Source organism: Glossina fuscipes, unplaced genomic scaffold (genome assembly GCF_014805625.2).
Source record: "Glossina fuscipes isolate IAEA_lab_2018 unplaced genomic scaffold, Yale_Gfus_2 1, whole genome shotgun sequence".
Taxonomy (NCBI): Eukaryota; Metazoa; Arthropoda; class Insecta; order Diptera; family Glossinidae; genus Glossina; species Glossina fuscipes.
The window spans coordinates 1,625,097-1,631,201 of NW_023998415.1; the positions used below are offsets into that span (position 1 = coordinate 1,625,097).

The 6,105-nt window shown below is 31.6% G+C and overlaps 1 protein-coding gene across 1 annotated transcript in view; it reads right to left on the reverse strand.

Annotated features, from left to right (window-relative positions):
• The window catches only part of LOC119645007, a 53,394-nt gene extending 48,431 nt beyond the window's left edge, over positions 1 to 4,963 (reverse strand). The window contains exon 1 of the transcript XR_005248591.1: positions 4,715 to 4,963. The gene's annotated coding sequence lies outside the window, so the exon portion shown is untranslated. The remainder of the gene's footprint in view (positions 1 to 4,714) is intronic.
• Positions 4,964 to 6,105: the final 1,142 nt, after the last annotated feature.

The following is a 6,105-nucleotide window of genomic DNA, read 5'->3' on the forward strand; positions in this document are numbered from 1 at the left end:
AAAAAAAAAAAAAAATGACGAATAACATAAACATTATAAAGCAAAAACTAAGATATTTCAGGGCGTTATGTCGAAATGAGAAGGGGAGGAGAAGACTTTGGTAAAAATAAATCTCAACCGTTGAGAGAAAGGAGAAGACTTTGGTAAAAATAAATCTCAATAGTTAAGTTGCGAAAATATTTTATTGATGGGAGCGACGAAGCTCCGTAAGCAAAATGGATATCTTTTACTACGCGTGGATTAGTCAAGCTCCCCGCTTCTCGTTTCCCGTTTCCTTACTAAGTGTCCTCAGCAACAAAACGTAACCCTTGTTTTATGCAAATAAATCGTTCATGGAGATATATTTACGCTAAATTCATCTTTGCAATTATATTACCCTTCTTTCTAAATCTCGAATTATTTTCATTTATATATACGAATCGTTTTTATTTACTATACAATACGATAACTTATATATTAAAATAAAAAAACCCTTTTGAACGTTATTTGTTCACTATCATATTTCTTTTCCAAGCCATACATACGTACCATAAAGTATATGTGTTTCAAATCAAAAATTTCAATGCCTTTTCAAATTATATCAGTTATTACAGCGAATTTTGATTGAAGTGTCTAATAACGATGGAGTGTCTGGTATTTCAGGATGAAAATGACGGATGAAACGGCACGTAAATATACGCATAATTGAAATGAAACTTCTTTGATGCTTTTATAATCAAGACCGTGCCCTTAGCAGGCAAACAGGCGAAAGTCTCAGCATTTGGGTTAGGAGATGCGCCATTAAAATCTCAAACTAATCTACAATACATATACAATTTTCATTTTATAAGACTTTCGCTACACATTTCTGCCTGTTGCAAACTTAATGACAAAATTAGTGTACGTCTATCGTCGGATGGTGGTAGGGTTAAAAAATAACTACTGATTTACAAATTATATTACGGTATATAGATGTTTTAAATTAAGTAAAGAAGGGAAGGAGTTCCATCAAATATTGCCGGTTACTCATACAACATGTATATTAATAAAACAAAAACAAAAAAATCATTATATTATATAAAGATAATACAAGCATGTATGTGGTGCACTAGCTACCACGCAATAAAATATAAAAAATTATTCGCAAATGGATTGAAATCGTAGGACACATGTGTAAAGGCGAAAAAAAAGCATACATAATAAATCACTATATGCGATTGTGTATGATTGTGTGCACATATGCAAAAATTGTTGTTGGAGCATTATAAAAAAGTACAGTTGACTCGTTGTTTTAACAAAACCCAATAGCCATTTTTGACCATCTACAGTAAACAGCAGCAATGTTAACGGCAGCAACATCAACAACGGCAGCAACAGCAACAGCAACAGCGTTCTCATCATTATCAGAATATTTGCTGTTGACTCTTGCCATTAACCAAGCGGCATGGCGCGTTGCCTGGGCAACGCAAAACAGATATATTTGAAAAAAAAAATAAATAAATACAAAAAATAAATAAATAAATAAAATAAAATAAATAAAGAAAAAAAGCCCTTCAATAACATCATCAACGTCATCAGCATATTACGAAAAACCCCAAACTGCAGATTCCTTCTCTTACTAACTGCCATCAACAATCGTTACGACAAACGGTCAGAGTGTTGTCAAACAATGACCGATTCCACATACATACAGATATATGTAGGCATAAGTACGGGTTCGATGTATGCAGGCAATAAGTTCGCGCATATTATCAACGTATGCAGAGAACAACACATTATGGTCAGTAGCCACTCTGCACATATTAACACAATGATTCGGCAACGATAACAACAATAATAGCAATAACAACAATAACAACAACAAAAGTGAAAGAACAGCAAATAGCATAATGGCAGCAGCAATAACACAAAATTGGCAATTTCAACCCTTTCGCATCCGAACGACTATCCCTTCCATCCATTCGACCATATTTACCACCCGCTCCACATAATAAATGAATAATATATGCATTTGTATTTGTTCGTATATGGTTGTATGTGTATATATATATGTGCGTGTATGTGTGTATGCGTGACAGAATTTTGTATACATATACGCAACACACTGCTCTCTTCTCTTACTATTGCATTACGATTGCAATAAAAATTCGATTGTTTTTTTTTTTTTTTCTTTTATTTTTGCGTTTTCATTATTTCCGGCAGCACTAGACTGACTGCCTGTTTATATGCGCATATCGATGTATGCACTGCCTGCATTCATTGCACATTTTTATCTTAATCCTGACACATAATGCAGTAGTATGCATTCATTTCAGATGCATTTACATATGTGTGCATATGTAGATACGTTTATATAGATATTTACAAAGCAATTTTTTTCAGGCCTACACCCATTTATATACAAATAGATATTTACATTGTATATAACCTGTAGGTATATAAAGAACTTTTAAGTATATATGTATAAAAATATCCCTATATATGTATATAAAATATTCCTCATGTCCACATACATATATGTTGATACACATACCCAAAGCCCATCCTGAGGTTTCGTGCATCATTAATGATACAAAATGGAATTTAATTTACATTTTTAATTTCCGTTTATATACATTTGACTATCATCAATTTTATTGTATCGAAAGCAATGTATAAATATATGCGTTCCTATATGTACATTTTAATATACATATATTTGTGTATATGCGTATATTCTTATATTAATTATGTATATTCACTGAGACTCTCATTAAAAACTATGTGGAAACTGTACTTTTTCAAAAAGTTCATTTCATACTTTTCTGCATGTCAACTGAGAAAATGTCCAATACAACATCTCATGTTCATCAAATGTTCAAAATAACATCAATATTATGTTTTAAAACAAAAAAATAACCCAAGAACCCAAAGTCATATATTTTTAAAAAATGTGAAACTATTAGGAAAACTTTTATCGCGACGTTATAGAAAATTTCAGGTCCTTTATGAAATATGATAAAAAGCTAATACTTGCGTATTTTTTTCATCTAAAAATGTACATGCAGTACTATTAAAAAATCGAATAAATTAATTAATATTAATAAATCGAATCCATTACGGGCCAAGTTATAAGTGAACGATTTGATCTTTAAATTTTGGATTTGTTACAAAATTCACGCTTATTTTGGTCACCTTTTAAATAGCATTCTGTGCATTAGTTAAATCAATTGGATAACTATAGTGGCGATCCACTAAAAAATGATTTTAAAGTTAACACTTTGTTACGAGATTGTCGCGAAAGCTAAGCGAGCTACTATAGACGAAGTTTGCATAAGCCCACTTCTGAAATAACTAAAAAGTTACGATTATTTTCATTATTATTTCATAATAAATTTTCATAAACGCAGGAGCAGACTAATAGGTAAGAATCACGACTGACTAGTCAGTCTTCCTGGCTTCAAAACTTACGAGCGGTACAGTATGCTATGGTCGTAACTATGCTTAGTGCTCAGGCCGTAAACGCATAACATACACGCACTAGGTTGCGAGAGATTTCCTGTCTCTTCCCCTTTCCTCACTTCTTTCCAAACGTCGCCGTATTACATGAATGTATGTGAAAAGCACCGATTACAAGTACCAATCAATATGTTTGCGGGATTTGAATTGAAATATTTTAATAATTGAAAAAGTGAACTTATGACACTTTCATTTATAACGAATCACTTAAGATGCAATATGATTAATTTTTTTCATACCACGTTATCGTCACGATTCGGGATGAGCATGCCAATGCAAATATATTCTTTCGCTTCTTTAAAGTGATCATTGAAACTGTCCCACGGCCGCATAATACATTCACAGCTTTGCCTGTTCCGCAATGATTGTTAGGTCTCCTTAAAAATATCGATGGGAATCCGCTTTCTCTTGCTTTTGATTTTCAGATAGTAAGTGACTTTTTCCAACCACACGGATTGATATAAAGCGTTACGTGTACTTTAAAGGAAAGTGCACTCTAAAAATCATCTAGATCTGGACGACTTGCGTTGGCATTCGATGGAAAAGTTTGCTGATTTTTACTAGACTATATCTTGATTCCATGTTAGCTTCAAATAAATTTATTTGATAAATAATTGCACCGATTATACATAAAGAGAATACTCCTGTTCAATTTTTCCGATTTCACTTCAGTGATATTTCTTTTCATTAAAACGCATTAGATCCTTGATTTGATTGATATCAGCCGTGGACCAAGGAGCAGCTAAAGATCAAAATTTCTATAACGAAATTTTGCAGCTTACCACCGGTGAACGTTTAAGCTGACGCCATTCTCTCGACGCACGGTCTTTACCTGTGCAGAAGTAAGCGAGACATACATGTTGATGGGTGTCCTTGCTAGATTGCATTAAAGATTGAAGGTCAACACGAAGGTATGTTTGTTTTATAAACATCAGTATATCCATTCTTGGTCACTTCCTCGTAAGCATTGGCTGTTTGCGTAATTGTGGTCTGTACTTACTTCCGCTGTTGTTCCTCTGTGAGAAGGGCTCAGTCATTATAATCCCTATAAACCCTAGCCTAAATAATTCTGCTCTCTTTAAACAGATTAGGTGAGAAATCTGAAATCCCTTCACATGTATGTGGTATACTTACAAGTCAATAATGTTGTTTTTCTCTCGATTATATTTTCTTTTTTCAAGAAGAGAGAGGAAGATCTTGGCTTTGTTTATTTTTTTAAATTTAAAATTAGGCTTACCATGATCTTTTGTGTATAATTTTCCAAAAGTGGAGTCACTCCTGATGATGATGATTATGATGACAACGATGATTTCATACCAAAACTATGGATTTTGTTATACCGAAAAGCTGCAAACGGGTTTAACCAGGAGTGTTACAACAATAGCGCAGCAAGATGTTGTAATTCTTGCTTTTCTTACTGTTTTTTAGGTTTACTTTTTTATTATTATTATTATTTTTTTTTTTATAGTTTATATAATTTTGATTTTTAATGCAGTAAAACGTTTTTTATTTGTAAAACATGAATTTTTTTTACGAATTTTGTTTCGTTTTTTGTTTTTTTTTTTTGTTTTTTAATTACTTATAAAATTATTTAAAAATTTTTAATGTGTCTTTGTTTTCAGCGAATTTTCAATTTTCACATACAACGGTTTTTCTGACCAAAGCGAAAAAATTAAAGTTTTTTTTCTTTTGGATTTTTCGATAAAAAATATGCTCTCTCTCTCTCTCTCTCTCTCTCTCACTCTCACTCTCGCGCTCTCGCTCGAAACTTTTTTAAGTTTTTCTGTTCGTTTATAACACACTTTCTTTGATTTTCTTCTTGAATTTAAAGTGATTTTTTCTTGTTATTGGTTTTCAACCTTTTTTAAATGTTTTTTTCTGTTGTTTTTCTTTTTTGTTTTTTTTTGTTCTTTTTTTTTTAATAAACTCTTAAATAAGAATTTTGGTGCTTTTATCCTTGCATTCTGGATCTCACTCAACTTTAGTGTTTTTCAAAAACGCGTTTTTTTTCCTTGTTTGGCTTACACGAGTGTTCAGAACAGTTTTTAACGGGATGTGTTGTTTACATAAACGAAATTTTTTTTAAATTTTAAACAAATTATAGAAAAATTAAAAAATGATTTTATTTATTTATTTACTTTTTTCTGTTTTCTTTTTTTGTTCTCAAATTTTCAGTTCTCTACGGTTTTCAATTTTTTTACTATTTTTCTCGGATTAATTTATTTTTTTGGTTCTGTTTTTGAAATTTGAAATTTTTGGAATTGCGGCTATTTTTGGTTCTTTTATTTTTTGTATTCTTTTTATGTGATATCTCTTTTTTGTTTTTTTACTATTTTCGTTAAATGAATTTTCTCTGCTGCTATTTGGTGTTCCTTTATTGCTTTGTGTGGAGGGGGGTTGAGAGGTTGAGTTTAGCGTTTTTGTTGTTTTGGCGTTTTTTAACTATTTTACTGCATAAAATTTTGACATGAGTGGATTTGGGTGCCGAAAGAGATTTGGTAGATAAGTCTTCTTTTTATTTCCTTTTTTCCTATTCTCAGCTGTTACGGTATGTTTTTCTTACAATTTCGTTTATTAAGCGGGTTGTTTGTTCGTTTAGACTTCCTTTTTGTTTGCTTTTGTTGCTGT